This window comes from Chionomys nivalis, chromosome 1, assembly GCF_950005125.1.
Source record: "Chionomys nivalis chromosome 1, mChiNiv1.1, whole genome shotgun sequence".
Classification (NCBI taxonomy): Eukaryota; Metazoa; Chordata; class Mammalia; order Rodentia; family Cricetidae; genus Chionomys; species Chionomys nivalis.
In genome coordinates, this window is record NC_080086.1 from 156,834,496 (window position 1) to 156,853,595 (window position 19,100).

A 19,100-nucleotide genomic window follows, 5' to 3' on the forward strand; every position below is an offset into this window, starting at 1 on the left:
GTCTCCCCAGCTCAGAGCCCCCGTCACATGCCCAGCGCAGGCAGACTGCTGTGTGAAACAGTTCTTTCTAGAATGAACACTCTCTTTCTCCAAACTTAAATTCCTGACTTAGCTCTTTCTTTATAAGTCTTTCTGACCCTAAAAGCTACTTATATGACTTTATAGTCGGAGAAAGGATAGATCTAATCAGTAAACTATTAAAGAACACATGTAATGTGTGTTTTTATTGGAACACATGGCCCTTTAATTCATACTAATTTGTAGCAATCATCTTCTTCCTATAAGGTATTTTATTTTGAAAGATTGCAAATAACTGAACTATCAACTAACATAAAGGAGATTTCTTTCTCAATTTTTCTATCCCTAATATAAATTTCCTTTAATTTGCGTGGAATTTATAATCTTCTTGTGTCTCGGGCATAAGGAAAGCAAGTTTCCTGACTAAGTTTGTTACAGGTGCTTTAACTACATCAAAATTTAGTTTGCGTAAAAAGCCTGCATTTACATAATTAAATTATAGGTTCTTTTCCATTGTTTTCCTTTTCCTTTCCACGTCTGTGGCACATTTTCTATTTTGTGAAGAGGCTGCACCTGTTTTCAGAAGTACAAGGAGAGATTTACATATCTCCTTGGTTGTAAAGCTATTAAGTCAAGTTTTTTTCTTTCCTCCAGCAGCTTCATACTGACATTTGTGAGGAATGTGAATCATCCCAGCCCAGGATAAGGAAGCATTCGTGGTGAAAGTGGATTTCACCCCGACAGACTTTCTTGTACAGTGCTTCTAGGGCCTGCTGTGTGTAAATTAGGAGATTGGGCGTCTGCGTCTCAAGCATCCTTTGTCTTATCCTCTACCAAGCTTTTCTGCCCCTCTTCATCTGCTCATGGCTCCCTCTACCCAAGGAGGATAGATGTTCAGCTCTCTTTTGTTATACCAATGTCGCCACTCTCAGTCAAATGCTTCAACAGTTTTTCGATTGACTCGTCCCTTCTTCCTTCTGCAAAGAGTTAATGCAGTGTCTCTGACATATGTCATGCCATGCACCTGTTCATGCAGATCTAGCTGGACACAATCCAGACTCAAGACCTTTGGAGCAGGATTTGTTTGTTGATTACATGGGTATTGCTTATGCTTCAAGTGCTGTTGAAGGAGGATGTGGCTAGAAAAGTAAGCGGAACCTATTCATCTTTGTCCCAGGGTAACCATTAATAGGTTCACTTTCAATCTCTTAAGTGTCTACACAGTAAACTACATGGTCTCTCTAATTGTGGATGCCATGCTAAGTAAAATGCCATAATAAAAGGCCAGGGAAAATGTTTTCTAAATGTCCAGCAGGAAGATGCTATAATTAGATATAGGCTTAAAAATGAAAACTCCATGCAGTAAGTGGTAGATTGTAGGGGACTATCAGGCCGTTCCTGCTACTGGCTGGTTGGAAGATGACTGGCAGTTGAATTAAAGCAATGTGGCCAGTGATAAAGTTGGCAGGACTAGTGCAGTAGTTCTGAGATCAAGACAACATGGAGGTCAGCTGAACAGCAGTTGAGTAGGAACAAGTGCCGCTGAAGAGTGATCTGAAATCATAATCTCTGAAGACAAACTGGACACCTTACTAATGACAGCATCTCTCCAGGTTAAAATTTAAAATAAAATCCTTACTTTTGAAAAATTCACACATGTATACAACAGATTATTGTATCCATGTTCTATTCACTCCAACCGACTCCCTCCATGTTTTTCCCAATATCATTTTCTCAACTTCATCATATTTTTTTGTTACCTACAAAATCCAGTTAGAGTTGTCCAAATATGCATGGGTTTTAAGACACTGGAAAACCTTCCAGTGGCCTTGTCCTCAATAAGAAATGATTCTCTCTGACTCAGAAATGACCCATACCAATAGCTCCCCAGGAGTTGGTGGGGCCTGGTGATCTGCCCCATCTATGTGCGATATTTTCTGGCTTGTTATTGAGAAGATATTATGCAGGGAAGCATAGTGGCTGTCTTATTATGACTATGCTTCCTGCTTGCTCACTCTGCTTCCTGTTTATGGTTGAAATTTGACCTCTCAGCTTCCTTTTCCTGTTACCATGAAGTTTTCATTTTTATGAACATATAACACTCTAGAACCACAAATAAACCCTCCCTTAAATTGCTTTTGGTCATGGTATTTTATCACAGCAATAAAAAGTGACTAATACATGGTGGACAGAGTGAGCTGAAGGTATGGAGTGGGTTATAGGTATGACAGAGACAGCACTGTATATGTGCATGAAGTTTGTTAAAAAATAAAATGTGTGCTGTACTTTCCTTGAATAAAACAGAGGAATCATGCTGGAGCTAATCTAGAAGCTTCCTCCATACTGTCTAGCTTTCATAGTATGGAGTTTGTACACAGAGAGATGGGCTGGAAAGATAGCAGTGGTCATTCCTGACTTTGGACCTTGCGTACCGAAATATCAACTTTACAGACAATATGTGGCCACTGAAGCAGTAGTGGTACAAGTGCTATGGGGATTAACAACTCCTTTCTGATTATATCTGAGGTCTTTCTGAAAGATACAGTACCGTATTATAGACCAGTCAAAGTCAATTTCTAGGTAGGCAGTATGCCTTAGGAGAAAATCTACTAGATTTGTTTTGTCAAATGAGCATGATATCAAGCTGCCTAATATTTTTGTTTGTCTGATAGAATAGTCCTGTTTCATTCTTTATCAAAGAGCCTTGTTTGCAATGAATGGTCACTAATGGAGAAACCATGACTGGTTAAGATGCTTGGAAAAACTTACACAGTGTTCCTTAAATGGTATTCAGCTTTAAGTAGAATACCTGTATCAGTCCCTCCAAAGCTCAGGGAATATTGCAGTAGAAAGAACAGATGAGCTAATATAAGAATGTAAGAAAATAGGGATGAAAGCCATAATACCCGTCTTTATGGGCATGACATAGCCTTGGCACTAATGAACTCACGGTAGTGGCAGCTAGCTTCATTGCGCCTTCACAAGACAGAGCCCATAAACATCCAGTCACAGGGAGGGGAGGGGGTCATGTCAGTTAAAAATTGTGGAGAGAGATGAAATCATTGTCCTCACTGGTGTAGTCACTGGTGAGTTACTCCATGTCCATGCCAAAGCAGACAGAGTTAAAATTAGTTAAACACAGTCGGTCACAGAGCAAACACACACAAAAACCAAAACCAAAAAAACCCCAACAAGTATGATGGAGATGAGGTGAGACAGGGATGTCTCTACGGTAATGGGAAGAAGATAACTGAGGCAGAAGTGTGAGTATGACTAGAATACCTCATATACATATATGAGACCAGCAAAGAATAAATTAAAATTTAAAGCATGTATGATATGTTTCATCAGTTTAAATCACATTATATGACAGACCATCTTCAATGAAAATGTCAATTGTTATAATTGCAAGAGGTCTTCCTTGGCTTTAGCAATTCACCAAAGTCAACCCTGGACTCTGATCCAGAGGACTTGTTACACAGCTTCCAGTGACTCATGCAAAGCTTTTCTGGGGTCGACTTTGTGCGTAGTATCCACAAGTGTGTTTCTCAAGCTAAATAATGTCTACAACGTCTAAAGCTGAATTCTCAGCTTGGGAAGAAATCATAAGAAATACAGATCTGAAGTTAAAAATACTTAGATAAACATTAGATAAACACACACATATGGGAGGGGAGGAGGGAGAGAGAGAGCATGCTGTGGGAAGGATTACCTAACTTCATTTATCCATGTTAACTGAAGATATATAATAGATATGTTATAGCAGTCTTATAAAGGCTGGAAAAAATAATCCCCATCTACCATTTAACATAGTGCCTGATGCATGGCAAACTTTTAATGGATAGCACCACAAGCTCAATATTTATTATTAAACTAGAGATTGTTTCCTGTCTTTCACTCAAACTCTTCCTTCTTAAGGAGAGCCTCCCTAGTGAACATGTGTATTTTTGTAATAACCCAGAACACTAATACTCACTTGCAGCTGACTCAGAAATTGTTCAGCTTCTTTAAGACGCCTTTTTATGAAAATACCTTTCCTAAAAAGGCGTGTAAGGTTAGATGTCCTTCTGTATCCTATGAGTATATGTTGCTCCCAATGATTGATAATTAAAGCTGCTTTGGTCTATGACAAGACAGAATACAGGTAGGCAGAAATCCAAACAGATATACATGTGAAGATTGTCAGGGTCAAGAGGAATGTGAGCCAGCTGTTGCAGAAGAGAGATGCCAGCATCAGCCTAAGTAGAGAGATGACAGAACAGAGGTAATGCCATGGCCGTGTGGCAATCCGCAGATCTGTAGAAATTGGCTATTTTATAAGAGAGCTAGCAAGTAATAGCCTGAGCCATTGGGCAAGCAATTATATTTAATATTAGCTTCTCAGTGATTATTTCATAAGCAGCTGTAGGGAGCAACAGATGGGAGAGAAACTGGTCCAGCAGGATTAAGCAACACAAAGAAAACCATTTAGCTACAGGTGTGATTGGAAAATGTTGTTTTTTTTCTATTCCATATCTATAATGTACTGGAAAGAAAGAGGATAAAAAGAAAAAATAAAAGAAGAAACCAAACTTGAAATTTACTTATTTCTTGCTCTAATTTTATTTTGATAGTGGAGTGTTAGGTGGCTTATCAGAAGTAAATGGCTACTAAAACATCAGCACGACCCCCCATTCCATCTATTGGACCCTGTAAGCTACAAGTCCCACTCTGCCCATAAACCCTCCTATCCTCTGCAACTTCAGAGGAACTCTGAAACACAGGCTACAACTACACAGAGAGAACCAAGAGGTGAGGGACCACTCACCCTGTGAGGCACCCCACTTTCTAGGCCCTCCACCTGCCTCAGTTTCTCTAGCCAGCCAGCAGGCAAGCTTCCTGCAAGTAAGCTGCTCCAACACACCCACCCCATTGATCGGACCCTGTAAGCTAAAAGTCCCACTCCACTCCCAAACCCTCCTATCCCCAGAGAGGATAGAAAGGAAGAAGTCAAACTTTCAATATTTTCAGATAGTATGAGAGCATACATAAGTGACCAAAAAAATTCTATCAGGAAACTCCTAAAGCTGATAAATACTTTCAGTAATATAGTAGGATACAAGAGCAGTTCAAAAATATCAGTAGTCTTCCTATATACAAATGATAAAAGAGCTGAGAAAGAAATCAGAGAAACATCACCTTTCACAATAGCCACAAATAACATAAAATATCTTGGCGTAACACTAACCAAAGAAGTGAAAGACCTATTTGACAAGAACTTTATGTCTTTGAAGAAAGAAATTGAAGAAGATATCAGAAAATGGAAAGATCTCCCATGTTCTTGGATAGGTAGGATCAACATAATAAAAATGGCAATCCTACCAAAAGCAATCTATAGATTCAATGCAATTCTCACTAAAATCACAACACAATTCTTCACAGACCTTGAAAGAACAATGCTCAACTTCATATGGAAAAATTAAAAAATCCAGGATAGCCAAAACAATCATGTACAATAAAGGAACTTCCAAAGGCATCGCCATCCCTGACATCAAGCTCTGTTATAGAGCTACAGTAATGAAAACAGCTTGGTACTGGCATAAAAAAAGACAAGTTGACCAATGCAATAAAATTGAAGACCCAGATATTTATCCACAAACCTATGAACACCTGATTTTTGACAAAGAAGCTAAAATTTTACATTGGAAAAAATGAAAGCATCTTTAACAAATGGTGCTGGAATAACTGAATGTCAACATGTAGAAGAATGAAAATAGATACATATCTATCTCCACGTACAAAACTCAAGTCCAAATGGATTAAAGACCACAATATAAATCTGATCACACTGAACTTGATAGAAAATGGGAAGTAGCCTTCAATGCATGAGCACAGAAGACTGCTTCCTAAATATAAACCCAGTAGCACAGACACTGAGAGCAATAATAAATAAATGGAACCTTCTGAAATTGAGAAGCTTCTGTAAAGCAAAGGACACTGTCAATAAGACAAAAAGACATTCTACTGAATGGAAAGAGATCTTCACCAACCCCATATCAGACAGAGGACTGATCTTCAAAATATATAAATAACTCAAGAAACTAGACATCAAAATTCCAAATGATTTAATTAAAAAATTGGTACAGATTTAAACAGAATTTTCAACAGAAGAATCTCAAATGGCCAAAAGTCACTTAACATAATGTTCAAAATCCTTAGCTATCCAGGAAACACAAATCAAAATGATTCTGAGATACCATCTTACACCTGTCAGAATGGCTAAGATCAAAAACATCAGTGACAGTTTATGTTGGAAAGGATGCAGAGTACGGGGAAAACTCCTCCATTGTTGGTGGGAATACAAATTTGTACATTCACTTTGGAAATCAGTATGGCAGTTTTCGGAAAATTTGGAATCAAGCTACCTCAGCACCCAGCAATACTACTCTTGGGTATGTACCCAAATGATGCTCAATCATACTAGACATTTGTCCAACTATGTGCATAGTAACATTATTTGTAATAGTCAGAACTTGAAAACAACCTAGATGCCACTAAACCAAAAAATGGATAAGGAAAATGGGGTATATTTATACAATGGAGTACTACTCAGTGGGGGAAAAAACATCTTGAAATTTGCATACAAATGGACAGAACTATGCTGTGGGACAATGATCTTATACCCCGTCACTTGTATTGTTGTAATAAAACACTGATTGGCCAGTAACCAGGCAGGAAATAAATGCAAGGTGACCAGGCAGGAAGTAGAAGCAGGGCAATGAGAACAGAAAAATTCTGGGAAGAGAAAAGACTCAGTCTGCAGTTGTCACCCAGGCACAGAGGAAGCAATATGAGAATGTCTGGCTAATAAAAGGTACCCAGTCACATGGCTAACACAGACAAGAATTATGGGTTAATGTAGGATGTAAGAGTTAATAAGAAGCATGAGCTACAGGACAGTCAGTTTAAAATTAATGTAGGCTTCTGTATGTTTCTTTGGGACTGAATGGCTGTAGGACCAGGCAGGACAGAAACCCCTGTCAACAAAACAAGAAAAAACCATCTTGAGTGAGGTAACCTGAACCCAGAAAGATGAACGTGGTATGTATTCACTCATAAGAGGACACTAGCTGTAAAACAAAGGATAATGCACCTATAGTCCACTACCTTAGAGAAGCTAAGTAATAAGGTGAACCCTAAGAAAAACATATATAGATCCCTCCTGGGAAGGGGAAATATACAAGATCTCATGACAAAATTGGAAGTGTGGGGATTGGGGGAGAAATAAGGGCAGAAGGGGAAGAGGAAAGGAGGAAGGGAGGGGGGGAGTAAAAAATTAGATAATGGAATAGTTGAGATGGAAGAAGGACAGAGATGGAGAGCAAGGAAAGAGATATTTTGATTGAGGGAGCCATTATAGGGCTAGCAAGAAACCTGGCACTAGAGAAATTCCCAGGAATCCACAAGAATGACCCCAGTAAAGACCCTAAGCAATAGAGGAGAGGGTGCCTGAACTGGCCTTGCCCTGTAGTCAGATTGATGAATATCTTAAATTTCACCATAGACCCTCATCTAGCAACTGATGGAAACAGAGGCTGAGTTCCTAAAGTACAGTTGAAGAGTGGGAGTAGTGAGAATATGAGCAAAGAGGTCAAGACCATGATGGGGATACCCACTGAAACCGCTTATCTGAGTTAATGGGAGCTCACCAAATCTAGCCAGACAGAGTAGGAACTAGCATAGGACCAAACTAGACCCTCTAAATGTGGATGACATTTGTAAGGCTGGGGCAGACTGTGGGGCCACTGGCAGTGTCACCAGGATTTATCTCTATTGATTGTACTGACTTTTTGGTAACCCATTCTCTTTTGATGGATACCTCAGTCTAGATATGATAGGAAAGGCCTTGAACCTTCCCCAAAGCCATATGCCTTACACTCTCTGAGGAGTGGATGGGGAGTGAGGTAGGGGGGAAGGTGAAGGGAATGAGAGGAGGGGAGGGAGTGGGAACTGGAATTGGTATGTAAAATGAAAAAAAGATAGTTTGTTTTCTTTTTCAAAAAATAAAATGAAAAAATTAATAGAAAAAAAAACATCAGTACATGATTACACGCATGAAAAATTATTTATCCTATTTATAGATAACTATAAAGGAATTTGAACTATGGGTTTAGAACTTTGCCCAAGCAATATACAATATACTGGAAGTAAATGTTGAAGCCTTTGGATGTGGGGAATTCTGGTATCCAAGAAGACCTGTTTTTTTTTATTTTATTTTTCAATTATAGTAATGACTCTGTTTGTCTGTAGCCCAGGACAGGCTGCTGTTGGCTCATCAACACATGCAGAAGCCGAGTCCTTTGCAAACTTTTGCATGTGTGAAAATCATGCAGAGCTCATTGCAATGGGGCTTCTGACCTCACTGTGAGAAGGCTGTCTGGGCAGAGAATTTGCAGCTGTAAGAGGCTCCAAAGTGAGCTGTCACCGCAGGCCTTCAGATGGCATCCTGAGAAGCATTGGCCTAATCTTGAGACAATCAGAACTCAGGAAGCATGGTCTGGTTTTCCCTTTATTCTTGAATACAGTCAATGTAGGTCGTTGACAGGCAATATGATAAAATTTAAATACAGTTAGTTTGTAGGGAGGGAAACCTTACATTTATAAATAAAACTCATCATATCTTGCCAAATAAAAACCTTGTATGATGCCTAAAAAAAAGTTTGGGAGTAAATACTTCGGCTGTTTTTGATCAACAAAATTAAAGGAGCTTTTATAACATTTCTGCCTTTCCCAAATTATTTTGTAATCTGTATCTGTAAGTTCATGCAGATGTGGGTGTGTCGTACACCTATCTGCACATGTGTGGGGGTGTACATGTGCCCTTGCATATGCTTAGGAGGCTAGCCATTGATATCAAATGTCTCTCTCTATCACTCTCTACCCTTGTTTGTTTGTCATTTGCCAGAGTCTCTCACTGAAACTGGAGTTTGTCAGTTCAGTTAGACCACGTTTCCCCAAGCACCAGGGATCTTCATGCCCCAGCACTGGGACTACAGGCATGTCTAATTACTAATATCTCATCTTTTACCTGGTTTCTGGGATCCGAACTCAAGCCCTCATGGTGTGCAGCAAGCACATCACCCACTGAGCCATCTCCCCAGTCCCCACGCGTCTGTTGTCTTTTTTTTTTTCATTTAAAACTTTAAAAATGGGCATCTGGATTCATGACACTGAGATAAAATGCCCAACAGCTGTGATGTAGTAAACTTTTCATTAATTTTATATTCTCCATAAGTAATTAAGACATTTTCATTCACATCTTTCTGTAATTTTCTGCTGGAGCCTCGCTTTAATCTTTAATCATTCCCAAGTATAAATAAAGACAGTAATGCCTCCTTAATGTGGGGTAAAATGAAACCATAGCCTCTATAAACTAAAAAGCATGGTGCATAGTTGGGTTATGCCAAGAATAAGCAAATAAACACATTTAGGTGGCAAGTCTCAGCTTGTGAGCTCTGTGCCAGGTCCAGTCCCAGCTGGGTCGGATGATTTTTGCCGATCAAACTGCAGGAGACAACAAAGCATGGGGTGAAGGAAGCAGCCACTGCACAGAAAGCAGCAGCTGAGGCATCGTCAATAATCGATGCTGCAAGTAGACCACTGAGGAGCAGGAAGGTAATGGGGCTGATGGTAAAACAAATAGACTCATCAGGTCTATCGATCTATCGGGGAAGTCATTTTTCTCTGTTGGAACTCCAAGGGCCAAATAAAAGGCCTCATATTATTCTATATATTCATAAATAAATCTCCGTTGTTTAGAAAATGATTATTAAGTACATCAGATGGAATTTTACAGCATGGGGAAGACCTGGGAGAGACAAGTCCTAAGTACTGTATTCATTTTCATAGAACAATGGCTGCTACAGAAAGCTTTCTGTAATACTGTGTTGCTTGTAGTGGACAATGATGGAGAGATTGCTCATTAGTTTCCGATAGCTTATGGAACAGATGGCCTCTTACTCACTTGATGTTACCCTAATTTATTATCTTAGATGCTAGAGATAATAGTACAGCTAATAATAATGATGTGCCCCTGGTCACAAGACTGCAAAGGGATTCCAGGGGGATTTCATTAGACCACACTCAGGATACTGGCAAGGACACTTTTGAGGATTTCGGAGAGTTCCTGTCTTCTTGTTTTTACCAGTTTTTAGAGGCTGGGAACACTCTGTGGTGCATATTTCTGTGATAATTAACACTGATTGTCATCTTAACAAGATAGAGAATCACCTTGGAGACAGCCTCAGGCATACCTGTGAGTAATTGTCTAGATTATCGTAGCCTCTGGGTATGTAGCCCATAGGCTCCTATGTGTGACACTGTCTGGATTAGGTTAATTAAAGTGGGAAGATCCGCTTCAATTGCAGGTGGCACCATACCTTAGGGTAGGACCCTAGACTGTAGAAAAAGGAGGAAGGAGTTGCACACAGACATTCATCCCTTTATTTTCTGACTCTAGACACAGTATGAGTCGCTGCCACAATTTCTGATTTTCATGATAGACTGCAATCTCCAACTGTGAGCTCAAGCAAATACTTTCTCCCTTAAATGTGCTTCCTGACAGGTATTTTGTCATAGCAATAGGTCACGTCACTACAGTCCTTTCCCCATCTTCTCAGTCATTGTCTCCTTTTGGGATCACTCTTGTGCTGCCTCATGCCGATTCTCACGTTTACCGTCTCACCCTTCCTCCAGCTGTTTTAAGGAGCCTTGTGATAGCATACATCCTACTGAAATAACTAAGGGAGGGCTTGAGAAAGCCCCTTACAAAGCCTCTTGGCCCTAGGTAGTTTAACCATAGGTTCTACAGACCAGAACATGGTCATCTTGTAGGAGAACGCCTTGTTCTTTCAACCACATTTGTTAAGCTTTGAGTGTGAAATATCTCCCACCGGCTCAAGTATTTATATGCTTGATCAACAGTTGGTAGCCTTGTTTGGGAGGTCACTGAGCTTTTAGGGCTAACTGGAAGAAATAGGTCACTGGGAATAAGTCCTTAGTGTTTTCACTCTGGCTCCAAGTAGTCAGGCCTCTCCTACTTCACGTGTTTGCCATAGCCACTGTTGCTCCTATTGCTTTTCCTTCTGCATTCTGGGGGACTGATACTCTTGCAAACCTTCAGCCACAGTAAACAGTCTTCTACTAAGTTTCTTTTTCAAGGTGCTTCTTTTCAGCAATGAATGAAAAAAAGTAATTAACAGCATCATATAACTTTTACTAAGCGACCAATGTGTTCTCACTGAAAGAAAATCACCCCATCAACTATTAAGTATAACAATAAAGAAATATACATGAACAAAGTTCAGACTTTGTTTCAAACTTTAAAAGTTCATAAGTCCTTGGAAGATAGAGCCATTTGGAGAACCCTGACCAACCGCATCCTTTGTTTGTTCAGCCCTAGCCAAGACAAGCAGAGAAAACAGCTGTTAAGACCTCAGATGTGGCAAGAGCCTGAGCAGGGTTGCCATATCAATGGCCAAGAGGATGGCAAAAGAGTTCCTGACAAAGACATGCAGCAGGCCCAGAGCTGTAGGCACTGCAGCATCAATTAATAAATGATTAGTGTGCAGGGGAGGGGACAAAAGAGAAAGAACAGCTGATACAGCCCCGAGACAAATGAACTAAGCAAAGCAGGCCCTGGCCCCTTCACTCAGGCGCGTACTGCGAGCCCCGCAGTTGAGCATGTGATGCACTTCCTTCCTGCTCCTGCTCTGAAAATCATACAGGTCATCAGCAGGCATGGACTAAAAATGTTAATAAATGAATCCCAAGTCTAGAGAGCACTCAGCTGTACGGGTTTGCTGTGGAATAGTATAAAGCAAGACTTCCTGGTTGTAAAGATTAGGGTATTACCCACTTCTGACAAGGCTAGATAAAGCAGTAGAATACTGGGAGAAAATGAAACAACTTGATATATTTGCTTTTATGACCCGACATTTTAGATATCCACAGTCTGTGAATTCTCATATTTTCCCACCATCTGATGTCAAGAGTGGTCACAGGCTTCCTGCATACATGCACAGTGCTCTAGGAATCTGGCTCAAAGGTTCTGAAAAGAGAGATTTACATTATTCCTACATAAATAAAGACTTTTCACAGAAAACATGAGCACTATTAGAAAACCATTCATGTGGGACATTTTGGAGTGGGTAATGTCAATGTGCTTTGGTCTCTGGGCACCTTCCTTTTCTAATTCATTTCAATTGCTAAGAACTAACTGATCTTAATCTGCTTTGTAAAACTAAGATTCTCTATTGGAAAAGTACATTTCTCGCTCAGATTTGGTTAGAGAAACCAGCTATCACAGAGCCTAATTAGTACGTGAAGGTAACTATTGAAGTTTGTGTGCAGCCAAGATGGAAATCAAGAAAAGCAGCAATGACCTTGAGACTTCTCTCCCTGCAAACTCTCTAATTCTAGGACCATACAATTATTTTTAATTAGTACAATGTGAGCTTCATAATAGCTAAGTCCCCATGAACACTTCAATATTAACCTCATATGTTCTCTGTCTCTTTGGATCTTGTTTTTAAGGCATGAATGATGCCTTGAGTAAATTACATGATTTCCTCCAGGAGTTATTTTCTCCTTACTGACACACGACTGAAGAAGGTGGTAGAATATGGACTCATACACATACATTCTGCTTGCTAATATTACATTACAATCTTCCTATGAATGTAATTTCTGTCTGAGATGCTATTCATGTTAGCCCTCTAATGGATCCATTACACCATACCTGTCTTAGAGGGAGGTTATAATTTAGAGGAAAATAAAAGAGTTTGAAATTTTTTTGATTTTCTATTAGAAGAACAATAGCTTATTATTCTCTTATTTAATAAGTTCTACAGAAATTGTTTTGAAATCAAAGAAAACACTATTCTTGTTATTTTATTGCTATTCTTCCTTTCCACATAGCTATTTGACTTCTGCCATTTGTTTGATTGACCCCAAGTCCCTCAATCATTTATAATGGCTCCAAAACATTGCTTTATTGAAAGCAACAATCCATACTTCAATGATAATGAGTACAAAACAGAATTTTTGTCTCTGTCACTGTAGATACTATCTTTTTCTGGTGACATTAATATCCATTCTTGATATTCCTCTAGCTTTACCCCACAAAACACTGACTTCTCTTTTATTTCATGACCAAACCTGACCCAATCTGGTTGTTTGATTTACTGTTATTGCTACAATACAGAAGATTTAGAAGTGTGGGCAAGACCTACAAAACCCAATGATAACGTGACAAACTTATGCTTCCTTGATTACCACAAGAGAACTCAGATGCTGTTCATCATTTTCAAAGGTATTACAAAGCTTGCACATACTGTCACCTTGCTCCTCAAACAAAATCTCGCATTCCCATCTCTTGCCTGTTTACTCCCATTGTCCCTAGGCATGCATGGTGAGGCGAAGAATCCTAACTTAAAAGAGGTCAGTACTTGTATATACTTCCTTTGGAATAACTCTATAGTGAATATGTCATCCACTCTTTCTTTTTGATAATTAAGTGATTGACTAAAACCCTATTAATATGGTCCTAATTCATTGTACTGGGAAGAGAGCAAAGAAATAGGTCATGAATTCTAGCTGATCTGTGGAATAAAACTGTTGACAAAGAAGTGTGTAAATTTTGCTAAATGTTATAAACAGACATAAATAAATCACTCAGAAACTTCAGATGAAGGATAAGATGTCTTGATGTTGGACAGACTGGGGGGAAAAGGGGCTTTTATGTGTGAAATCAAGTGAGCTAAACCTTATATGATGAGCAAGAGTTTGTTACAAGCACTCCCTACATGTTAGTCATCACCACTGTCTTCTGCATCCTCAGGGATGCTGGGAATCCCTACTGTCTCATGGACCTTCAGAGAGGACAGGTGTCACCACTATTTCCCTTTCATACATGCCACAGGCATCTGCTTCCGGCTTTTTCTAAGTCCTCATTCTCTGTGGTTTTGACAACCATGGCCACTGTTGGCCACTACTACTCAATGAAACTCCCCTTTCTTCACACTTCCTATGCTTTCCTACTTGATCTCCTTTCGCCCTGGATGCCCTTTCTGGAGATTCATGCCACCACTCTCACTTTAGGGAGAGAGAAATAGCTATTGTGTGAAGTATTTTTCTCAAGGCTCTCTGTCATCTGCTCAGAACAATTAGTTCCCTTGTCTGTGACTAGTCGCCTAGGAAAAGGTAGTGCCAGGGCTTGTAAACACCATAATGATTGTCCTCTCCAATGTCACTGAGGAAGAGGACCAGTTAGTTGTTAACATTGGAGGATGGTGAAGAGTAAAGCCTGAGAAAATGGTTTGTGAGGAAACAGATATTTAAAAAAATATATTTGTGTATATGTTCACTTGTGTTGAGAAAAGAAAATGGAATGAATGGGAAAAATTACTCAGTGGTTTTTAATGTAACAAAAATGCAGTTAATTTAATTAAGAATAAGCAAACCTATTTCTGATTAGAAACTGCTAATTTCAAATGCAAATGTTAGTCATTTTGAATAAAGTTATTGGGATGATTCAAATAATAAAAATTATAACTATATTTGAATTCTAATTATGGCTTTATATTATATTATATCCAATTCAATGAACAAAGCAGTACAACTAATTTTAAATGTCAAAGCCTTTGAATTCAGTAGAAAAAGAAAAATTTGTGACCATTAAAACAATGCGGAACAGGTGGTTTCCCACAGCAGAGAGGGCTGTGTCTGAACTTCTATGCAATGCAAACAAATCTAAAAGGAAAAACAAATGTCCTCTTCCCCAAGATGGGCTGCAAAACCCCATGAGAAGATCCTGCTAAGCACCACAATTCCTATGCTATGTTCTTGTTCTGTAATTTTCTGGCTTTGCTGGTCAGGATATTGGGCACTTTATCATGTAGGATTTCTCATTTAAGGAGTAGGTATTTGACAGGCTAATATTTAAGTTTCACAATGTCTGAGTTCATACAGTGTTTCACATGACCCAACCTGAAGAATCTTAGATTAGTTTCCACTGTGTCTTATCCATTACCTAAGCTTTGGTAAAATGATTAAGTCATTTTTCTGGCTCGAACTTATAGAGGTCTTATACATGCCACAGCCACTGTGAGTTCATATGTGTAACTGTAATGTTATGACCTGAAAGCATGACTTCATTATAGTTAAGCATCTGGGGAGAGGGAGAATTAGTTTTCTTTAAATCTGTGACCTTAGTAGGTCAAAATGCACTGATGAGTAAACATATACCCAGGAGTGTATAGGAAACAATATCCTGGTTCAGTCTTAAAATATAATGAAGACACAAGGTTGGGAATGGGGTAGGTGTATCTGGGAATAGATGGGGTAGGAAGCTGAATATAATCTAAATACAGTATATGAAATTTTTAAAGAATTAATAAATTATGTATAAACTTTAGAGTCTTTTCTCAAGGTTAAAGTAAGGCTTAAATATAAATGATTTTGATAGCAGAGAATATTCACCAAGGGATTAAAATTAAGGTCATGAAATTGAGATTGTGTCCAATTAAAATTTGGTCGTGGTTAGGAAATACAAGTGGGGGGTCCAAGGAGCATATTTGGAGTACAGGACTATAAGTGTAATATGGGAAAGGAGATTTGGAACATCTGTGGGTTGTCAGGCACACAGTAATCAAGGACCAAAGTCACCTGGAGGCTAAAAGAGCATCATAGACCCAACTAGTTGAAGTGCTGACTGGGGTGAATTTGTGGAAAGTTGGGTCATAACGAATCAATATCAACTATTGATTTGAATTCAGCTGCCACAGTTCATAGTGGCTTTACTCCACAAATACTTTGTACCAAGTCTTCACAGAGAATGCTGGAACTGCCTTTAATGTAACCCCAGGACAAATCTGGCTAGACTGAAGGCATGAATGTGAATGCTTTGTATGGGTGGACTCTACCAGAGGTCTCCTATGGTCCAAAATATGCTCTTTTGGTCACACTATTTATTATTCTTTGTTCTGTTGTTACAGTTCCTCTTTAGATTGAGCCATAATCTCACAGATACAGCACCTCTCATGTTGTCCTTGCTTTTTTCTCAAGGTTCATTAATACTGGGTATAAAGGTCTCCCTAGCAATCTAACAACCTCTTGCATATGGATGAGAGAAATGAAACAAATAATGCTTCTGGAACTACCACATGATACATGAGAATTAACTATATAAGTGTGACTTTTGGGCGAATGATCAGTGCTTCTTGACGCTCCTCAGATTTCCCATGGGACTGAGTATCAACCACTCTACCACTCACAGCCATAGTCTGCTTGATAATGCATCTTTATATGAAATATTTATTTTCTAATCAATTTTCTCTCATAATTGTGCTTCTAAATAATGAAACTAATGTTCCGAAAGATTCATTAATCCAGCTCGCCAGCCTATGGCGGAAACCTGTCCCCCAACAGGTACTCCATCATTGCAAGAATTATTACAAGCAGTACCATGTCTACCATTTCACCTGCTTTTTACAGGGTTATTTACCTCTGAATAATACAGTGATGACCTGAAGAAATCCTTTATTAAATAAAAAAAGAGCAGCACATAAAGGAGGAAAAATATGAAAAGAAAAGAACCTTTACTTAAAAAGATGAAGCATATGACAGGTTAGGAAGCAGTCTTAAATGATAAATGGGAGTTTAGATAATGAGACTATTGTAGTGTCTGGCAGTAGCCATTGTACTGGGGAGTTATAATTAGGCATCACTGTGGTGCTAAGGCAATTTTGGAAATTAAGTTATCAGCAGAATTGCACTCTGCAGTCAGCTTCTCACTCTTAGAATGTCAAAGCCCAAGTGGACCTGAGCTACCTGATGTTCTAGAAAGGTTTTTGTAAGGGAAGGCAAGCTGCTTGGTCACAGGCATGTCCATTATCAGAGCCAAGGTGGTGTCACCCTGCTTGCGTTTTCTATTACCCAATTGGTAGCTGGATGATTTCAGCTAAGTCCCTGCTCACTAAATGAAATAACATGTTTAAGACATCTAACATCTTCTATTGCTTCACCCTCGGTGAACAGAGAAAGGCCAAACTCATTTCAATCATTAAACATAATATAAAAAGAATAGAAAACATTCCTTTAAACAGTTCTATGCATTCCAAGAGCAAGTGGAACTATATTGAGTGTAACCAAAGTTTTCTGAAAAATTCATGTTCTGCTCAGCTTACCTTACTGGATACAATTGAAAATTGGTCATATTGATTTCTTGCCCAATAAATGGTGAGACCTCATTTATCTGACGCCATTTGGGAATGAGCTGCTCATAGGACCGTAGAATTTCAGAGCTGGAGAAGACCTTGGAGATTATCTAATCTAGGCCCCTCATTGTAAATAATTATAATAATTACAACAACAACAACAGCTGTTTAGCTTGCCCCGTGTTTCATATTCCATTCCCAGTGTTTTGCAAGCACCATGCCATCTGGTTTTCTGAGTAATCCTATGGGGTAGATACTTCTCTTTCCATTTTACAGTGAAGGAAAATGAGGCTTAGGGAGATGAAAGTCACAGAAGGCTATACAACCTCAAGGCCACACAACAGCCTTGGAGTCGAGCTCAAAGCTCTGCTCTAAGCATCTGCATTGTTCTGAGTCACAGATGTCCTCTGGATCCCTCTTTCAAAGTCACTTACTTACTAAGCATCTCAACCAGACTAGACTCCAATATCCTGTTCTTGGTCAGCTCATATAGATGTTTGTCTAAGCAGATCTGTTGCATAAATGCACTGTTTTTCCTTTCTGTAAACATTAAAACTTATTTTTCTTTAAGCTTTTTAAATGAAAATTGCACTGAAGTTAATTCATTAAACATAATTGCCATTTATTGTTGACTCAGGCTTCACAGTCACCTACATCAATCACTGGATTATGTTTCAAAACACTATATTCTCTCCAGAGGATCCCATAAAATTAACTTTGCATTTCCCCTTTTATAACTGCTAAGTCCTTCTTATGTTGTCGCTTGCGATGTCACACAGTTATTGTGTAAATTCTAACAACATGTATTTTTGTACTTATGCATAGAATATAAATTGTTGTTTACATCTGTGATGAATTTGTAACAATACAGGCAGGATTTTCGAAACTGAATGCTTGGAGTTTTTTTTTTTTTTTTTTTTTTTTTTTTTTTTTTAATGAGCTATAGTATAGAGTTAGTAGCTATCTACTTATATTTCAACAAAGTAGACACGGCCAGAGGGAAGAATTCTGTATAAGGGAAGACGTGAGATGTACATGCTTCATGAATGAGAGTGTTAAGTTCTAGGGCATGACACTATCTTAAATAACATTGAGAGAGAGCTAAGAGTTCAAACTAAGCAATTATTGAGTAAATAAAATCTGAAACAACCAGAGACCAAATTTTCAAAGAATTGGCCAAGACATACTTTTAAAAGTTTAACTTTGATTTATCACTAGGATGATTGGGAGAAACCAAAAGAAGCAGGAGATAAGGAAATGTTATCCAAAGATGTTTGTATTTGGTGTGAGGCTAACTACAAGAGGGCAGTAGAGCCAGAGATGTCAGAATGGTACCATGTAATTCTGACATATGAGTCTGAAACACAAGACAGCGGTTTGTTCACTCCTATGATAAGAGGGCATGACCAATCAACATTAAATTCTTCTCCTGGCCTTTAATGGTGACTTTAGGACCTCATTAGGATTTCCCCCCGAAACATCTTCTATGATATATAAACAAATAATTGAAGATAAACTTCCTGTACTCATATCAGAAAATACAGAAATATGTTCAAGGAGTTTTTTTATTAGCCATCTCCCATGGTCTGCTCATAGATTTAGATTCTATAAGAAAAAGGTAAGAAATTTAAAAGCAGTCTTTCGTGTCAGTCTTTTTTATTTTTATATAGAAACAGTTATAAAAAGGTTTAAAACACACACACACACACATTTAAACAACTAAGTTAGTATAGAGGTATGCAAATAGATTCCCAGACTCTTTAATTAAAACATTTTGAAAGATATACATATATCTATTAAAATGTTTAAAGTACCTAATTTTATTTT

The 19,100-nt window shown here is 38.6% G+C and overlaps 1 protein-coding gene across 1 annotated transcript in view; it reads right to left on the reverse strand.

Moving 5' to 3' along the window:
• Cntnap2 (contactin associated protein 2) overlaps positions 1-19,100 on the reverse strand; it is a 2,085,894-nt gene that overhangs the window by 804,543 nt on the left and 1,262,251 nt on the right. The gene's annotated exons all lie outside the window — the stretch shown is intronic.